Below are 20,748 nucleotides of genomic sequence, written 5' to 3'. Positions count from 1 at the left end.
CTGAGGTAACCCTTAATATGGGCCTTATACATGTGATATAGCCTATTTGATGTGTGGATGTATATATTTGTGATGTGCTGTACATCAAATCAACTGCATGTGCTCTATTGCTCTGAATTTGCTATCAGTTGATCATTGATAATATTGGAAGAAAAAGTACAACAAATTAAAGATCTGTGCGGCCCTCTGAATGACTGTCTAACCCAAAGTGGCCCCCTTACAAAAAATAGTGAGTAACACTGTTCTAAATCAAAGAAGAATAGGCGAAGCATGAATATGTTAGCTACATGAAGTAGCTAAGAGAAAACATTTAATGTAGCCAAAGATTATAGGGTCCCCTAGGAAACACTAACCAACACTTTGGTTCCTACCCTGTCACAATAACTCCTCCCTGGCATTTTCATTCGTTGTCATGTCAAACAACAGTGTATTCAAAGTGCCCACTATTATCTTCTAACTACAGAATTAGAATAATCATAATTTTTCCATGATTCCAATAGTTCACCCACATTTTTTTATCTAAATCGCAAGTCAAATAGAAATTGCAAGATTTGGTAAAAAATAAAGCCTTGATTTTTAGGCCCATATCGTGCAGCCCTATGTGGCAGGGTGGAAATGATCTCAAATGAGTGCAGGAAATGCAGAAATGTATGTCAATGCAGAAGATTATTTTGGATTGAAGTTTATTGGACACTATAAAACAATCATAGTTGAGAAAGACCCATTAAAATCACTTAGGTCACGCACTACTCATAAAGCAAATGTGGAACTTTTATTATTCCAAAACACAACTGTAAAATACTGTCATCAATTTTTTAAATACTGTGATATGATATTATGGCCATATCGCCCAGCCCTAGCCTATCGTCAGAATGCCAACAGGGCGATTCCACACCAGTGTAGACAGAAAATATTTTTGGTATCTCAGATTGTTCTGGCAATTCTTACATAGAAACTTCATTGGGAGGAAGAACGTTTTAGGCCCTTTTTAGACCTACACATGCCTCTTGTAAGACTATGATCCGTGAACCATACATGATGCAGACAACATTTTGGTGTCATTATACTCCTACAATATGGAGTATGTCTATAGACACTGAATATCCCTTTGAGCATGGTGAAGTTATTCATTACGCTTTGGATGGTGTATCAATACACCCAGTCACTACAAAGATACAGGCGTCCTTCATAACTCAGTTGCCGGAGAGGAAGTAAACCGCTTGGGGAGTTCACCATGAGGCTAATGGTGATTTTAAAACAGTTACAGAGTTTAATGGCTGTGATAGGAGAAAACTGAGGATGGATCAACAACATTGTAGTTACTCCATAATACTAACTTAAATGACAGAGTGAAAAGAAGGAAGTCTGTACAGAATAAAAATATTCCAAAACATGCATTATGTTATGGATATGCTCGTCATTGGCAAGGACGTTTATATATATATATATATATATATATATAAAGAAATTGAATAGAGCTAAGCACACGCAAAATCCTAGAGGAAAACCTGGTTCAGTCTGCTTTCCAAAAGACACCGGAAGATACATTTCACCTTTCACGACCAAATATACACTGGAGTTGCTTACCAAGACGACATTGAATGTTCTTGAGCAGCCTAGTCACTGTTTTTATTTTTCATTAATTGTAAAAAATATATATTATAATTTTTCTTCCACTTTGACATTGGAGTATTTTGTGTAGATCGTTGAGAAGAAAAAAAAGATGAATCCATTTTAATCGCAATTTGGAACAAAATTTGGACGTTTTCAACAGGTATGAATACTTTCTGAAGGAACTGTAACTGCATGCTTTTCATGATCAGTAAAAATAAATGGATCATGTAATTTCAGATACGTGAGGGCAGCCTATCCATTTGGCATGTAGCTAGCTAGCATTAGCTATAAGCTTTTTGGAAAGAGCTTGACATTGGCAAGTCCTCGTCCTCGTAAAGTTGTCAATCGGACTACTGTCATCACCACTATAGATGGCAAGCAAATCAAACAATATTTGGATATAGCCATCTAGCTTGTTATCTAGCCATATTGACGTGATCTGTTCTTAGCTAGCTAGTCAATTTGACGTGGTCCATCAATCAATGTCGCCTATCATGTCTGTCAGCAGCAATCGTGATTAAACACTCTTTAAAAACAATGTTAAAAAAACAAATTCGTTAGGTAGGCCGACATTGGTTGGATAAAAATGTACATTAGGTCTACTTACCATTATATGTTTAGACAACTGTACAAAGTTTCTACCGGTAGATTGCAAAGTAAACATTATTAGCTAACAATACATCGGCAAATGCACCCTTCTGCTGCTTGACAGGCAGAGCCCACAAAGGATGGGAAATTAACCTAAATCACTCATACAGTACTGCGAAAAATCTGTGTAAACTGCAAGAAAATGTGCCAATTTTCAGAGTGGGGTTGTCACAATACCAAAATGTTATTAACGACGTGATCCCAGGCAAAGTATCACAATACCGAGTAGTATCGTGATACCAAACAGAATTTAAGGAACACCAGAAAAAAATAGAGATTTTCTATTCAGATTTAGCTTAGATTGATTAGGCATATGCATCCTACCTCTGAAGCATCCCTTTTCCATTTTTCCTGTGCCATCCACATTTGTGCATAGCTAGCTAGCCAGGTATCATGACTAAACAACGTTGTTAGTTATCAAACCAAAAACTCGTGGCCCACGAGTAGTTTAAAACATCCTGCGAAATGGTTTATAAAATTATATAAAATGTGCGCCAATTCATGGTGGATAGGGGAGAAGGTTTGCGCCGCTCTTTTATAGCTCAATAGCTGATACACTGAGTCTGCACACTGTGTCCAAGTTGGATGACCGTTCAAAACAATCTTTCCCAGTCGGAGCTAATTTTTTTCAGAGTTTCCAGTTGTTTTGAACGCGCCATTAGTCCACTCTGTTCATAACAGATTCTAGTTTAGGGAACAGACAACTGTATTGAGATCAATCGTTTCATTGATAAGAAAACGTGCAGAAAGTTTAATCTAGCTCCATTTTCTCCCAATTCCACCACTGGATTTCCTCTTATCACCATATTTGGTGGTGAAAAAAAGTTATAAACAGATGCTTCAGATTTATACATCCTGTGAGAGATCTGGCTCCTTGTTCTATCTGTGATATAACCACTCTCAAATTCATAGATGGAGGCATTGTCTTGGAGGTTCTGAATATGAAGCTCTGGATGCTGGCATTCCATGAAAACAACATGGACGTTTTAAACATTTTGAAGCTATATATAGGCTCCATCAATCGTTTTAAGACACATTTTTTACAAACAATAGTAAAACAACCTTATATTTGGGGTTATAATGGGGTAAGACAGTTGTACTAACTACACACTGTATAATTAATTCAAATGACCATTGAACAGCAGTAAATATTGCAGATGGCACAATGGCTTGGCAGTAACTCTACCCAAGAGTGCAGTGTAAGCCCTTGAAGTAACTATTAAAAGTATACTCATAGCAATTCAAAGTAAACTCGTAACAATACAGCTAGCTAGCTAACAGATACAGTTACAATCTAGCGGTAATGACTCATTTACAATACCATTTGTGTTGTGAAACTGACATACTAAGCTGACAGCCTAACAAATGCATTAGCTACCTGCATCACTACCTCACTCAGCCACCGGTGGTGTCCCGAGGCAGGCAAGTTGCTGGGAAACTCTGGCTCTCTCCCATTACAGAGAACAAATGTAAATCTGAACCAAGTACCCCTCACCACGGCAAACAGAATGGGGCGGGGTCAGCTGTGGGTGGGGTTGGCGGGCCGGCCCCACCCACCACACTTTTTCATTGGGTGAGGCCAATTCACATTCCACCACGCTCAACAACGCAGCATTAGTAGGCTATACAGTGCATTCGGAAAGTATTCAGACCCCTTATTGTTACGTTACAGCAGGATTATAAAATTGATTTTTTTCTTCTTCTTCTCATCAATCTACACACAATACCCCATAATGACAAAGCAAAAACAGGTTTTTAGACATTTTTGCAAATGTATTACAAATAAAAAACGGAAATATCACATTTACATAAGTATTCAGACCCTTTACTCAGTAAACGTCTTGAAGCACCTTTGGCAGAGATTACAGCCTCAAGTCTTCTTGGGTATGATGCTACGAGCTTGGCACACCTGTATTTGGGGAGTTTCTCCCATTCTTCTCTGCAGATCCTCTCAAGCTCTGTCAGGTTGGATGGGGAGCATCGCTGCACAGCTATTTTCAGGTGTTTCCAGAGATGTTCGATCGGGTTCAAGTCCGGGCTCTGGCTGGGCTACTCAAGGACATTCAGAGACTTGTCCTGAAGCCACTCCTGTGTTGTCTTGGCTGTGTGCTTAGGGTCATTGTCCTGTTGGAAGGTGAACCTTCGCCCCAGTCTGAGGACCTGAGCGTTCTGGAGCAGGTTTTCATCAAGGATCTTTCTGTACTTTGCTCCGTTCATCTTTCCCTTGACCCTGACTAGTCTCCCACTCCCTGCCGCTGAAAAACATCCCCACAGCATGATGCTGCCACGAGGGAAGGTGACAGGTTTCCTCCAGATGTGACGCTTGGCATTCAGGCCAAAGAGTTCAATTTGGGTTTCATCAGACCAGAGAATCTTGTTTCTCATGGTCAGAGTCCTTTAGGTGCCTTTTGGCAAACTCCAAGTGGGTGGTCATGTGCCTTTTTACTGAGGAGTGGCTTCCGTCTGGCCACTCTACCATAAAGGCCTGATTGGTGGAGTGCTGCAGAGATGGTTGTCCTTCTGGAAGGTTTTACGATATCCACAGAGGAACTCTGGAGCTCTGTCAGAGTGACCATTGGGTTCTTGGTCACCTCCCTGACCAAGGCCCTTCTCCCCCGATAACTCAGTTTGGCCGGGCGGCCAGCTCTAGGAAGAGTGGTTCCAAACTTCTTCCATTTAAGAATGATGGAGGCCACTGTGTTCTTAGCGACCTTCAATGCTGTAAAAAAAATGTTGGTACCCTTCCCCAGATCGGTGCCTCGACACAATCGTGTCTCGGAGCTCTACAGACAATTCCTTCGACCACATGGCTTGATTTTTGCTCTGACATGCACTGTCAACTGTGGGACCTTATATAGACAGGTGTGCGCCTTTCCAAATCATGTCCAATCAATTGAATTTACCACAGGTGGACTCCAATCAAGTTGTAGAAACATCTCAAGGATGATCAATGGAAACAGGATGCAGCTGAGCTCAATTTCGAGTCTCATAGCAAAGGGTCTGAATACTTGTGTAAATAAGATATTTCTGTTTTTTATTTTTAATACATTTGCAAACATTTCTACAAACCTATTTTCTATTTGTCATTATGGGGTATTGTGCGTAGATTGATGAGGCAAAAAATTTATTTAATCAATTTTGAATAAGGCTGTAATGTAACAAAATGTGTTAAAAGTGAAGGGGTCTGAATACTTTCCGAATGCAATGTATATCGGTGTGTGTCCGATACCGCCCCTCATCTCTGATTCTCCTCTGGGCGCACAATATCAAGTGCGCCTATAGGCTATTTAGTGTGGTCTCAATGAAATGATCTGTGGCCTAGGCTACGAAGTGCATGCTCGGAGAATCACAGAGCAAAGTTATATTTCTAAGATAGCTGCTGGGAAGGTGTAAATAAAACTAGGCACAGTGCAATGGATATTCCAACCCTAAGCCCCGGCCTGCTCTGCTCTTGCTGGTCAAAACCTTATTTTTTGTGCTGCCTATCCAATGCTGTGCTGTGTAGGCATCAGAGTTATTGACTTCACAATAAGCCAGATTCAAGTAACTTACATTCTGGTGTTGAAACTTTAAGCAATCAATCGGAAATGGACAGCTCATGGTGCCGAAAGTAGGCAAATTCGAGCAGGCATTGTCACGATCGTCGGGAAGAGAGGACCAATGCGCAGCGTGGAATGTGAACATCCTTTAATTATTATGATCACACGAACAAAACAACAAACGATAACGAAACGTGAAGTCCTTGGCTACAATATAAACCATACGGAACAAGAAACCACACCAAATGAATGCCTAATGGCTACCCAAGTATGGCTCCCAATCAGAGATAACGAGCTACAGCCGTCTCTGATTGGGAGCCACCCTGGCCAACATAGAAATACAAAACTAGACTATCACCCTAGCACACAAAACACAAAGAAACAACACACCCTGGCTCAACATAACAGAGTCCCAGAGCCAGGGCGTGACAGGCATAATTCATTTCTTCCTATTTAAGAAATAAGTGGTAGGGAAAGACGTTGGGAGGTCACAATTCAGATGGATATGGATATGCTTCTTAATAAAAAATTATTTGAAACAAGCCATTGCACTTATTATCATGGCATTTCATTATTATTATTATTATTATTATTATTATTCAGGTTATTACTTATAAATATTAAATCAACAAATTCAGAAATGCAGGTTGGAGAGGATCTGTCACATTATTGTATTGACAACATTAACGGAGTTAAAATAAAGGCATGCTTACCTTTCTGCATTAAAATATTTTCATACAGATCCCATTTCTTCGCACAAACCCATTCAAACGAAGTCCGATGGGTTTTGTCCCACTTTTCCTGAAATATTCGCAGTGTCACAAACCCTACTGCTGCGGTCATTTGACCGTTCTTCAAAGAGTAGGTGCCGTAATGAGAGAAATAATGTAGCCTAAGCTACTGAAAATTGGCTTTTTACACGATTAAATCATGACCGACAGACAGGCTACTTAAGGAAACTTTCTGAATGGACATGTAGACGAACTCACACACGCACACCCCCGTAAAAGCACCAATCAAATCAAAGCCACCAGCATATGTCAGACACAAGAGCAAATATTTGGAAATACCGCGAGGAACTATTATAATTTGAATGGATATCATAATTTTAAAAAAAACGTACTTTGTTGACTTACTGTGAGGTGAAGAAAAAATGCCAGAAGGCTAGCTTGGCACTTTCCTACATTTGACATTTGTGAGAAGCAGACCAGGTACTTCTATGCGTGCTCAGGCGCGCACGCTCCGTGAACATTAACAGGACTGAGAAATCAGACATGCTCATTGCTCACATAGACCGCATAAGTGGAATGAAATAAACCAAAACTTGTTTCTCACAAGGGTAGCTGGTTGTGAACTCGGCAAATAACGTTTCCACTCCGAGAATGAGAACGGTAAATTACTGTAATTAATACATGCATTAACTAAAATTAATGCAAACAAATTAAAGGGGTTAACGGTAAATTGCCTGTTTTACAAACGGTAGGTTACCACATGGGCATTCATAAAAGTGCATTGCGGGCCGACACTGTACTGCCTAGGCTACTATTTTACTTTGCGGGGATAGGAGGGTGGCAATTTTTTTTGTCTCGTCAAGGGCTGCATATTGGCCTGGACTGGGCATGATCAGCATTGATTAGAGTATAAATTAAGAAATGATTCCATATCAAATTATACCATGGCAGGTTGGAGAGGATTGGCCCAGTCCATTTGACACAACCTTAGCGCATAATAGACCTCAGAGCCAGAACAACCTTTGTCGACTGCTGTTTAGTAATTAATCAATAGTCAGACACAGCCAAACTTTTTTTAAAGACTGATTTATTTATTTACTCGCATGCAATGAAAACGTGCATTGTATAAAAGAAAGTCCACACAAACATTTTTTTCAACTTAAGTGCCACGCATCATCAGTTGGAAAGAGGAGCTGTAGAAAGTTTAATAGACAGACTAAGTTAGCAAAACAATTGCTTATAATCAATAGTAAACGCTATTAGGTAAAGTTTATTTACATGAAAATAAAGTGAATAAAAATGTTTTACAATTCCTAAAATGAATGTAGGTCTATTTAAAACGGTTTTGAAGGTTATTTTATTTTCATGAAGGTCTTCATCCATAACCGTCAGTTACACGGTTATTCAATTACAGTCACAGCCCTAGTTCAAAGACATTGAAAGTTCCGACATAGAAGCCACTCCTCCAGAGGTATAATTCTGTGGGCCTAATTCAGATAATGCCTTTCTAACAAGATGCCCAGCGCTTCAAGGCAAGCTTCCTCCATCCTCTCGCTCTCTCCTCACCCTCAACATTTCAGTTGCATCTCACGCCCTACGTTTGTCGTTCATTATGATTAAATCATGCTGTTACGACAAAATACAATTCGCTCTTATCGACTTTCCTATACAGAGTAAATCGCTGACACGCTCTACAGCAAGCTGCTCTATCCCAACTGATTGGTGAAGTCATTTAATGTCGAGCTAAATGTAAAAATAATATTTTTTTTTCAGAGGTTTCAAAAGTAACAATATAAAATCTGTACTTTTTTCTGGTTCGATCCGGTTCAGAACTATATTTTGCTGGTCGGAACAGTGGAACGGAACAAAAAAAAGAATGGTTCTGTTCAGAACGAAACGATTGGAAAATAATTTAAACACAGACAGCTTTTAGGGAAACACTTGTGACCTTCTCTTGTTGGGTTAAGCCACCGAAGAAGAGTAGCCAGCAGTTAAAGATTAACATTTTCTGCGTCGGTAGGGCTACTGTCTGGGATGAAAAGGTATGCCTAACTTTTGAAAGTACCATATTCTGATTCCTAATGATGTCTCAGATTTAATTATTTGCAAACAGGGACAGTTTCGTTGCAAACAAGACACACTGATTTGGCATTGGAGAAATATGATAAGATGAACACATAGGCCTATCTAACTTCGGTAATTTGTGTGGTATTAAAAAATATTCTGCTAAAATGTAAAATTATTTAGAATTGTATGAAACGTTTATAAAATGCTTTTTTTCCTCAAACCTGCAAATACAATGATAGATTCATGCAATGCTTTTACTATAAAGTTCATCTTTCTACCCCTAGTCTTGTCCACGGTGATCTCTGAACCCACAACCTTCTGGCACGCAGCCCTCTGAGCTATCAAAATTCCTGCGTAGCCATGTAATGCTTACAGGACTAAGAACAGTTTCTAAAACGGCATATCTAAGACAATGGTCTGTCAAAGAAGTGAGGGTAAACGGTAAGGATGTTCTCTGCTATACACATTAGGGCTGTCCCCGACTAAATAAAATATTGGTTGACCAAGAGTCGTCTGTTCTTTCGACCAATCAACTATATTTAGGCAACTTTGCGTGATGCTTTAAGCGCTGCAATTAAAAATGAATACACACAAATTACTAAAGAGGGAGCCAGAGATCCATATAGCATAACCAGAAGAAAAAGACCTGTTCCCGACCAGAACCACCTCCTCCCGCTGCTGCTGGCCTTTGCAGATTCTGCCATTATGCTCCTGAAGTCCAGTGCCAGTAATACGCACACCATTGGTCGGCAACCTTTTCAATTTGGAGTGCCAAGTTATTGTACCATTTCTACTGATCTGAGTGCCATTTATGATTTTCATATGCACATTTTCGTGGAATAGTTTCAAACTGCATGATGCGACTAATGATGATTTGAAAAAAAAAAAGTTGCTTGAAAGGCATGAGCTCTGCTTTGTTTGTTGCGCAGGCTGTAAACACTTCATCAGTCTCTCATTCACAATTTGACAAGCACTTGATAATGCCTCTAATTTCACGGCGGCATCCCCTTTGTGTGGCCGTAATGCACCCTAAAAAAATCCATGCCTTTTGCGGCCAGTGGCCGTTGTTTCCTTGGCCCGGAGTGCTGCGTTGTGCCTTCTCCCTGAGTGCTGCGTGTGCCGAAGCACCGCTCACTCACATGGCTCTCAATCACGTGATCGGGTCTTTCTCACAGGCTACAAGTGAAGACAGACACATCTGGGACGCAACAGCGCTCGTCCTTATCCAATTCCGAGGTGCATATTGAACATATTGGAAGAACTGTCCACATTTACTTTGTCAGCCAACACTAGCCTATGTCAATATACTATCCCCCACAGTACAAAAGTTAACCTATTCTATTCAATTAATAAATATTCCAAACATAGTCTTGGACAGTTGTGGGATGTGATAGATCCCAAATTAACACAACATTTTAGAGGCAATGTGGCTGACGCAACAGGTCAGAACATTTAGCTTAAAATATTTAATCACATTATAAGCGCAGCAATGCGCACACGGCAGTAGGCTATAAGCGTGTATGTTCCATTAGCGGGAAAACACCATTATCAAAAGTGACCGCAACTGCGATTATGCATGTAATGCATAAATTAACTTCCCCAAACTTGAAACTCACGCGCTGCTTATGTATGCCAGTTAGACTCTACACCAGGGTTCTTCAATTCCGGTCCTGGAGGGCCGAAACACTTCTGTTTTTTATTTCTACCTGGTAGTTAATTGCACTCACCTGGTGTCCCAGGTCTGAATTAGCCCCTGATTAGAAGGAGAGGGTGAAAAACAGAAGTGTTTCGGCCCTCCAGGACCGGAATTGAAGAACCCTGCTCTACACCCCTTGTAAAGCGTATTAATGTGCTTAATTTTAATAAGTTATTTGGCCACTTTAGTTCTGATACAAACCTTTCGCTTGGCAAGTGATTATAATTCACAAGTGATAGGCTAATATTGTCACCCATCAGACTATTATATTCAAGCTACAAATGGACAGTACCAAAACAAATTATCTAATGACTCTGTCTCTTCGCAGCAAAATCTGCAGAGCTGGGAAGATTGTATCCTCAATATAAATAACATTCTATTGGTAGCAAGAATTTTGTATAATAATTTAAATTGAAAAATTCTAAGTTTTGAATCCAGCATCGTTTTGCGTATCAGTTCATAAACACTATGCCATGGAATCGTTACGTCAAAAATCTCTTCCCAACTATTTTGCAATCTATATGGGACGGCTGTCAATCCTTTGGTCCTTAAATGAAACTGGTATACCTTTTTATTTATCACAAATTTCTTTAACCAATTATGTTCTTTAATGCAGGGCCGACAGACAAGTTCCTTACTTTTTCCCCCTTCCACTTTCCTCTTCCATTTTTGCGGTAATGCTGCAATTATTTGGTTGTAATTTTGGATAGAGCAGACATTTCCATATGTTTTTGTTAGCTGCATGTGCGACATAACTCCACCAGTCCTATCTATGATATAATCTACGAAGATTATACCTTTATTAAAAAAATTTTTATCAATTAGAATATTTGCGTTTAACCACAATATTTGTTGCATTATTTGTTCTGTCGTTTCTGGAGGATTAAATTGAAATTGCAACCAACTTTCTATGGCTTGTTTTAGAAATAGTGATGTTTTGGAGATTTCGTTTTCAAATAACTGAAAGTGAGAGGTTGTAATCTGAATAAAGGGAAAAGGGTATCTCATCCAACCCTGGAGTTTTCCCGAACTTAAAGTCTTTAATTGCATACAGAAGTTCCTCCTCTGTAATTTCGCCTTCACATGAGTCTTTCTGTATGGCTGTTAATTTGACATTATCAATAGAAAAAAAATCATAAGTGTTTGATCACCTACCAACCAGTAAGAATTCCGGCTCTCACAGACCTGTTAGTTTTTCTTTAAGAAGCCCTCCTGTTCTCCACTCATTACCTGTATTAACTGCACCTGTTTGAACTCGTTACCTGTATAACAGACACCTGTCCACACACTCAATCAAAACAGACTCCAACCTCTCCACAATGGCCAAGACCAGAGAGCTGTGTAAGGACATCAGGGATAAAATTGTAGACCTGCACAAGGCTGGGATGGGCTACAGGACAATAGGCAAGCAGCTTGGTGAGAAGGCAACAACTGTTGGCGCAATTATTAGAAAATGGAAGAAGTTCAAGATGACGGTCAATCACCCTCGGTCTGGGGCTCCATGCAAGATCTCACCTCGTGGGGCATCAATGATCATGAGGAAGGTGAGGGATCAGCCCAGAACTACACGGCAGGACCTGGTCAATGACCTGAAGAGAGCTGGGACCACAGTCTCAAAGAAAACCATTAGTAACACACTACGCCGTCATGGATTAAAATCCTGCAGCGCACGCAAGGTCCCCCTGCTCAAGCCAGCGCATGTCCAGGCCCGTCTGAAGTTTGCCAATGACCATCTGGATGATCCAGAGGAGGAATGGGAGAAGGTCATGTGGTCTGATGAGACAAAAATAGAGCTTTTTGGTCTAAACTCCACTCGCCGTGTTTGGAGGAAGAAGAAGGATGAGTACAACCCCAAGAACACCATCCCAACCGTGAAGCATGGAGGTGGAAACATCATTCTTTGGGGATGCTTTTCTGCAAAGGGGACAGGACGACTGCACCGTATTGAGGGGAGGCTGGATGGGGCCATGTATCGCGAGATCTTGGCCAACAACCTCCTTCCCTCAGTAAGAGCATTGAAGATGGGTCGTGGCTGGGTCTTGCAGCATGACAACGACCCAAAACACACAGCCAGGGCAACTAAGGAGTGGCTCCGTAAGAAGCATCTCAAGGTCCTGGAGTGGCCTAGCCAGTCTCCAGACCTGAACCCAATAGAACATCTTTGGAGGGAACTGAAAGTCCGTATTGCCCAGCGACAGCCCCGAAACCTGAAGGATCTGGAGAAGGTTTGTATGGAGGAGTGGGCCAAAATGTGGGATACACACACACACACACACACTCACTCTCAACCCCTTTCCTCCACAATCAACCATAAGCTCAGATGCTCAACGGTTGTTACATCCCAGATTTATTCCTTGTGTTATTATTTTTCTATTATTTCTCTCTTTTTCGCATTGTTGGGAAGGGCCCGTAAGCATTTCATTGTTAATCTACACCTGTTGTTTAGGAAGCATGTCACAAATAAAATGTGATTGATTGATTGTTGTCCTCAGTGCGTGGAATTTGCGGTTCGCCTTCAAAATAAAAGTCCCTCATTGAAATTGACACAACCTGATACAAATAGTGGAATCATGGCGTATTTGGACAAGATAATGCTAAACAAGGTTGGAATGTTGTTACATATTTTAAATTAAATACAATAATTAATTAGTTTGACAATAAACAGAAAAAACGGTTGAAATCCCACTGTGGATGTATTATACTGCATAATTGCATTGGGTGCATACTTATATGCACTGTACAGCTTAACCTATGCATTGTGCACCCATGAAATGGGGTATCGGCCTGCTCAGTGACATCCACAGAACACAGCCATGTGTTTACACAAATATTAGCGTATTAGCTCTTACTGCAGGACTCTAAAATCACTGAAATTAGCCACATTAGCTCTCAATGTTCAATACACATAGTAGTTTAGTGTAGTTTACTAATAGAACACATAAAACTTGAAAAAGACATCCATGCACATGAGTAAAATCATTGAGGAATGTGGATAATCATTATTGTGGCTAGCTTCACATAGGTAGGAACAAGCGGATACCAGGGCCAGGTCCGGTAGGAGGAGAGACAACGTTTGCCAACGTTCAGATAGAAATGTATTATGTAGAATAAACATGCCCCTGATTCTAAGGAATCGTGTCAGTTATATTCATAGCATTTCTATCTGCAATGTTCCAAAAAGTTTTTGTACTGAACACAGTAGCGGTGGGTGGGTAAAAACACCGGGGAAGCCAATCCAGAAGAAAAAGCCATATCACAACCTGTGTGTTGTGAAAATTGTGTTGTTTGCTCTATAATCTGTTAGTTCATATGCCTTGTGACCGTGGTATATAGGCCTAAGGCCGAGACAGTAAGGAGACACAGCGGCAGAATAAATTCAACCACACATTTGTTTCATTACAAAACCAGAAAGCAACATCTGTCCAGTGAAGTCCACAAAACATATTGCATTAACAAACAGTTACATGACCTACAGCATGGTCAAGCAAGGCAATGTTTCCGACATTTTCGGACTAATAAACAACTACTGATTTAGAACCACGCAGAGTTACCGCAAGTCGCAAAGAAAACAGGACCTGCCTCCACTATTCCAGCACCATTTCAATTTGATCTAATCACCTATGCTTAGTCTAATACAGTGATAACTAAAAGATACCAAAAACGATTTAGTCCAATCAACTTAAGCTAAATATGATGTGGCTGTCCATGGACTGATGTGTGTATGTGCGCAAGTAGAAAAAACATGTTGACTCACCCTACTTGTAGAGAAACGGTATATGACTTTGTCATACAGTACATGCTTTTAGTTTTTGTTGACCTAGGCTACCTGGCTAAAATACATGCTCGCTAGCCTAACTTCCTTTCATGGGCAACAATACGCCAAGCTAGCTAGTTAACATTAGCATACTACATCTAGCTACATATTGAACTTCCATCCTCTCAGGCCAGGGGCACAATGTATGAAATTATGGTTGGATCATAATCGCCGTTATAATCACTGGACAGTATGGATAATTAAGTAAACACACAAGTCCAAATCCCCATCCATGACTCATTTAGGAAAGGGATCATTTTAGCTAGCTAGCTAGCCACTGGAGGACAACAACACAACAATTCATGTTTTCTTTCTGTCAATAATGTCGTTTGGCTTGTGATGTGATTGGTCTGAAGCCAAATCCAAACTGGCTTCCCTTTACACTTTTTTTTGGTGCGCCAGGACCATTCACAGCTGAGCTCACTCAGTTTAGCGTAACGCTGATTAGCTATTATTTATTTTAAACAATTATCAAGGGAGGCCAAATGCTCACTGGCTTCCCTTGCATTCAATGCTACGGGCGGCAACAATGTCATACTCTTTCTGACCAGACAGCATCACATAGTGAAACGGATGGGCACTGTTTCATTCGCTCAGATGCTTTCTCCGGTGAAATACATTCAGCCTCTTGCGAATTGAAGGACATTTATGAAACACAGAGAGACTAAAGATAAATTATTTTATATATGTTTTTTTTCTTGGTCAATATTTTGAGGAAGTCTGGCTTCCCTTGGCATCCATGAATACACCATAGCCGCGGGAAGTAGGGGTGTTAAGGATGCTGCAGCACCACCTGAAAGAGATTGGGATCATTTTTTCTTCTTCACAAAAGTAGTGTCATGTGTCCTGTATTAGAGGTTCGATATAGCCGTCTGTAGCGTGAAAATAAAAATCCAGTGCCACGTCCCCCCTCCCTCGTTCCACAAGGGTGACTTCACAATGTATGATGGCGCCGACAGACATGGCAGCTCTGCATCTAGCTCCTAAGCAACTTTGCAGTATTTTGTTTTTTGTGTGTTATTTCTTACATTATTAGCCCAGAACATTTTTTGTGTTATTACATACAGCTGGAAATAATTTTAGGATATCAGAGCAGCGTTAACTCACCAGCACTCCGACCAGAAATACGACTTTCCCGAATTGGATCCTTTGTTCGTACCCCCCTACAGCACCCGATGTCACAGGAACGCCAAAAAGATCATCAAGGACATCAACCACCCAAGTCACGGCCTGTTCACCCCGCTATCATCCAGAAGGCGGGGTCAGTACAGGTGCATCAAAGCTGGGACCGAGAGACTGAAAAACAGCTTCTATCTCAAGGCCATCGGACTGTTAAATAGCCATCACTAGCCGGCATCCACTTAGTACCCTGCCTTGAATTTAGTCACTAGCCGGCTACCACCCGGTTCCTCAACCCTGCACCTGAGAGGCTGCTGCCCTATGTACATAGACATGGAATCACTGGTCACTTTAATCATGTTTACATACCGTTTTACAGAAAGGAAAACGCCACACTGCGTTTTCCTTTCTGTTTTTCATGAATTTTCCTACTCCAGCACCTGCGGAAAGTACCTGGATGTGCATATGTTCTTCAGCTTTTGTACTGTTTTACTCATCTCATATGTGTATACTGTATTCTATTCTACTGTATTCTAGTCAATGCCACTCTGACATTGCTCGTCCTAATATTTATATATTTCTTAATTCCATTATTTTACTTTGAGATGTGTGTATAGTTGTGAAGTGTTAGATACTACTGCACTGTTGGAGCTAGGAACACAAGCATTTCGCTGCATCCGCAATAACATCTGCTAAATATGTGTATGTGACCAATACAATTTGATTTAATAAAGAAAATATATGGCCTACAGGTCTGCGACCTTTGTCATATGAGTGACAATTTACAATTGATCCTACAATTTCTAAAGATCTGCGTGCCAGTTATGATTTTCATATATGCATTGTAGGCTACTCAACTGTGCCCAGAAAATGTCTAACTGCCCACAAACTGAATAGCCTAATTCTAGCTGGCTACTAGACAGAGACGCTGTCCATTCAGCCACACCCCATGGAGCTCCACTATGCCTACCTGTATCAAGGCGCTGTCCATTCAGTGGTGCTGAATCACGGGTGCGGCCTTAATATGTCGATTTTTTTTAAATTCCTTGGTCGAGTTTGTTTGTCTTTATGCGTCCTTGTCGATTGTAGGCCTAAGTAATTCCTTTGATGTATGCCTTTTATTTCAATGCATGTGTAGGACTTATCTGGCATTGTTTGCATTTGCAGTGAGCTGTTTTATGCTCTGGGTACTTTCACATTGATGTCTGTATTTGATGTCGGCCTTGATAGCGTGTATTATGCATTTATTTCATGTTGCACTGTTCCACAAGTAGGCTAAATTAGTCAATGGGGGGCGGCAGGTAGCTTAGTGGGTAAGAGCGTTGTGCCAGTAACCGAAAGGTCGCTGGTTCTAATCCCCGAGCCGACTAGGTGAAAAATCTGTCGATGTGCCCTTGAGCAAGGCACTTAACCCTAATTGCTCCTGTAAGTCGCTCTGGATAAGAGCGTCTGCTAAATTACTAAAATGTAAAAATGTAAATGTAATGTAGCCTATGTATGAAGAGGTTGAGTAGTACATTGTACACATCATTGCACAGACCTATAAACCTAATTTTGGAGGTGATAATGTCTGGGGGACATTTTTGTTTGTTATTGCTGTTCTCCAAATAGCATTTTAGAGTTAAAAAATTGTGTAGAAGTACAGTAAATGAGCTTCAACTGGTGGGTGTATTTCCACACGCAACTTCGCCATACCCTAGGTTTAGCTGAACTGACGCCACTGAAAACTCGAAAGAGTCCTAATTCTACAAGCCTCTCGTTCACATGTCCTTCACCATAAGGGGCTTATTGTTACTGTCATCTGTGACAGACTTGTAAGTGTGCTTTAAACAATCTACATAAACAATCTACATTTGTTGATTTCTAGGCATACAAATAAGGTCTATTTGTGGCGGCCGCAATCGGACTAGATTGTGAACGACACTTGGCGGAATGCATTGCTTGACTGCCGTGAGTGATTCGCACAATAGCCTATCGTTCGCGAACTGCAGACCCCAAACGATTCGTTCTCGAGTTCGTTGAGCAGAGGCTGTGTATGTTTTGGTTCTACAAAGCTGTGTCCATCATAACATTCAATTAATTACATTCGTTCTTTAAACGAACGTTATCTTATTCATATTGTCGTGGTACAGTAACGTTAAATGTAAACCACAATGATTGGAAAAAATATAAATGGAAGACATTTTGAATGTCTTCCTTGTACTAGCTACATTAGCTAGCTGCCTACCACCGGCAACTGTCTGTGTGACAGTGTTTACAAATGGTTGCTAGCCAGCTAGCTAACATTTGCTAACACCTGAGACGAATTTTGATATTTTACGAGACAGTGGTTCAATGCCAAGACAAAATCGTAACTACATAGCCTACTCACGTTAACGTTACTTTCCTAAAGCTATGATGAGACGCTTGACGTTTGGCTAACACGCGAATGATGGCTTGGGCCATTTGTGTCTAACTAGCTAGCTCGGTGCCTTGCTAGTTAGTGAACAACTCCGATGTAGCAAATATCCTGTGCCAAAATATAACTCGTTAGTTAGCAAAAGTTAATGATGTGGCAGTACAGTCTACCACTATCTATAGGTTTTATAGCTAACTAGCTAGCGGATTGTTTAGCCTGCTCCCTGGTTAGCTACATGTTAGCTAACGTTAGCTTTACGTGACAATGGAGTGAAGTGGCTGCTGGTGCTGGCTTACCTTGCAACTTCAACTGCCCGGGGTTGGTCTGCGTGGCTGCAGTCTGAGCTCCACGGCAGTAATGCGCAAACCCGAATGCTAGGGAACCGGTTTCATTAAGATAAATTGTACTTACAAAATAACCTGGCTAGCTATTTAACGTTAGCTTGCAGGATAAGTTGCTTCTGTAGCTACCTAAATGTCGAAAGGTTGTCCAGGCTGGTCTATCCAGGAAACTTGTTTAGGCTACTTGACCAGCTAACGTTAGCTAGCTACCTCCCGCAGCGCTCGGCACCATCAGTGCTATTTAAATAAAGTACAGCTTTAATTCAATTAATTGTAAAAGAGTGTAACATTGTCCATCACCCAAGCTTGCTACTTTGATGGAGAACCCTGTCCTACCCTCTCAATAACGTCGCTAAATGGCCTGATAACTGAGGGCAGCCTGGTCTGCTTGCCTGCTGTGTTGAAGGGCTGCACTTTCCTTGGCTCTGTTGTTCTGCTGCTCTGCTCTCCACTAACGTTACAGTGTGTTTCTAGCCACCATAGCTAACAAGCTGCCTCCTTCTGTTGCACAATGGGCTGTAATACACAGGTAATTACTTTGTATATACAGCCTGAAACGAATGCTTGCAAAATCGTGTAAATGTAAACTATGTACCTTACAAGCAGAATGTAGAAGGAAATTACATTTAAACTTACTCTGCTGGTTGTATGTGCGGTTTGTCCTTCAACTGCTCGAAATTTGAGACAAAATATCCACAGGAAAGTATTGTTTATCTGCCTTTTTAAATATTTTAGTTTAATATAGGATATTCAGTTTTCTCGTCAATAGCTATTGAACCAAGCATGCCATGACAATGAGAATTGTATATTCTGAATCAGGGGAGGATGAAGAACAACCGACACTTTTTTTGTGTTAATTATAGATCAGAATAGAAAATGTAAGAAAATGAAAAAGTCACCAAAAAAAGGGGTTGATTGTTCCCCATCCTCCCCTGATTCAGAATATACAATTTTCATGGCATCCTTGGTTCAATAACTGTTCATGAGAGAACTGAATATCCAATATAAAACGAACTTTATCTTGGTGCAGAACTGTACTGCTCTCTAAAAAGTCATATAAACAATACTTTCCTGTGGATATATAAGGAACATTTACAAGATTTTGCAGGCATTAGTTTCAGGCTGTGTGTATTACAGCCTAAATAATCAGAGTAGTTGTAATTGATAAGTATGTATAACAATAATAATAACAATAATACATTATTCCATTAATTAATTAATATTAATTAATTCAATAATAGTTGTTGTCATCACTACCGGAATTGTAATTTTACAGATGGAAATGGAGAGCAGTCAATTAACTCTGTTAGAACTCTGCATCAGATTCAGGTAATTTATTTCTAACGCCAAGGTCCCATGTGGCTCAGTTGGTAGAGCATGGTGCTTGCAATGCCAGGGTTGTGGGTTAAATTCCCACGGGGGACCAGTACAAAAAATGTATGCACTCACTACTATAAGTCACTCTGGATAAGAATGTCATCTAAATTACTAAAATGTAAAGGACAGATATATTTGCCATATGGGCTGAAATATAAGTGGTAGTTGGTCAAAGAGAGTCTCCAACTTCAGATGATAGTGTTTTTGCACTGTAGTATAAATGTAATGTACCCAGAACATATATTGCAATGTATCCAGAATGTCATAATCCTGTTGACATGAGCTGACAGCAGGTTGTCTGCTTATCAGTCTATATACAAAAAAGGATCTAAAGCAGACCACAGGAGTCCCTCAGTTTAGAGATTTTTAGTATTGGCTTTTTTTTTGTCATAGCTGCTATCCCCATACATCCACTCAAGGTCTATATGACTTTGATAAATATTTGTTGTTGTCCTGCTCTGTAAATCCCCATCTTTACAGAAGTCCCTCTTGGGATTTGGAGGACTCATTATTTCAGAAAAGTCTGGAGCAACACTAGGTGTAATTACTGTGTGATTCACTGCTACCACCATAAACAATGTAAGCCCCTGGGGTAATAATGTGGTGCTCTTCTCATCATGAATCAGCATGCAAGTGAGCCTATGGAAATACAGTTTGTTTCTGTTTTTAGAGGAACATACAGGCACATGGAGATAGGATCATAATAACATGCTGCCAAACAATAGTTTTCTTGAAAGGGAGTCTTAAAGAAACAATACTTAATAAGGCTCTTATCAATTTCTTATGACTATGAAAATGTTAATTACATTATAATGGGCTCCTGAGTGGCGCAGCGGTCTAAGGTACTGCATCTCAGTGCTAGAGGCGTCACTACAGACCCTGGTTCGATTCCAGACTGTATCACATCCGGCCGTGATTGGGAGTCCCATAGGGCGGCGCACAATTGGTCTAGCATCGTCCGGGTTTGGCCGGGGTAGGCCGTCATTGTAAATAAGAATTTGTTCTTAACTGACTTGCCTAGTTAAATAATGGATCTGTTTGCAGCTAATTCTAATACTGTTAGAAGATTAAAGAAACTAAATGTAGTCGGTCTTGCACCCCAAAAAAATTGGAAAACTTGTAGTCTTTTACATTTGATAACAACATGTAGACCTACATTCCAGAGTCTGTGGAATGTAGGTCTACATTCCCCTCGAGGGCTTCTAGGTCTCCTCAGCCTGTGACTGTCACAGCATACCATGGGAATTAACCCGTGGATGTGCTAAGCCTTGGGGGATAGGCTGAAGAGAGATGAACAATTGATCTGGCCTTGATGAGCCCTCACGGTTTAGTGCCAAGTGTAGCATTCCTTTAGCCAAAGTGCTTGAGGGCATCTATTCAGCATGTGCGCTCTCTCTCTCACAC

The 20,748-nt window shown here is 40.6% G+C and overlaps 1 protein-coding gene across 2 annotated transcripts in view; it reads right to left on the bottom strand.

Moving 5' to 3' along the window:
- The window catches only part of LOC121584603 (zinc finger MIZ domain-containing protein 2), a 69,663-nt gene extending 51,239 nt beyond the window's left edge, over positions 1–18,424 (bottom strand). The window contains exon 1 of one of the 2 annotated variants that reach the window (XM_041900586.2): positions 17,923–18,424. The gene's annotated coding sequence lies outside the window, so the exon portion shown is untranslated. Of the gene's footprint in view, positions 1–16,198; positions 16,503–17,922 lie in introns of those variants that run through there. The other variant, XM_041900588.2, reaches the window with a different exon arrangement.
- Between the last annotated feature and the right edge of the window lie 2,324 nt (positions 18,425–20,748).

This window comes from Coregonus clupeaformis, unplaced genomic scaffold (assembly GCF_020615455.1).
Source record: "Coregonus clupeaformis isolate EN_2021a unplaced genomic scaffold, ASM2061545v1 scaf0098, whole genome shotgun sequence".
In the NCBI taxonomy this organism is placed as follows: Eukaryota; Metazoa; Chordata; class Actinopteri; order Salmoniformes; family Salmonidae; genus Coregonus; species Coregonus clupeaformis.
Note: the sequence above shows the minus strand (reverse complement) of the source record. Positions and strands in the feature narration are given on the sequence as shown.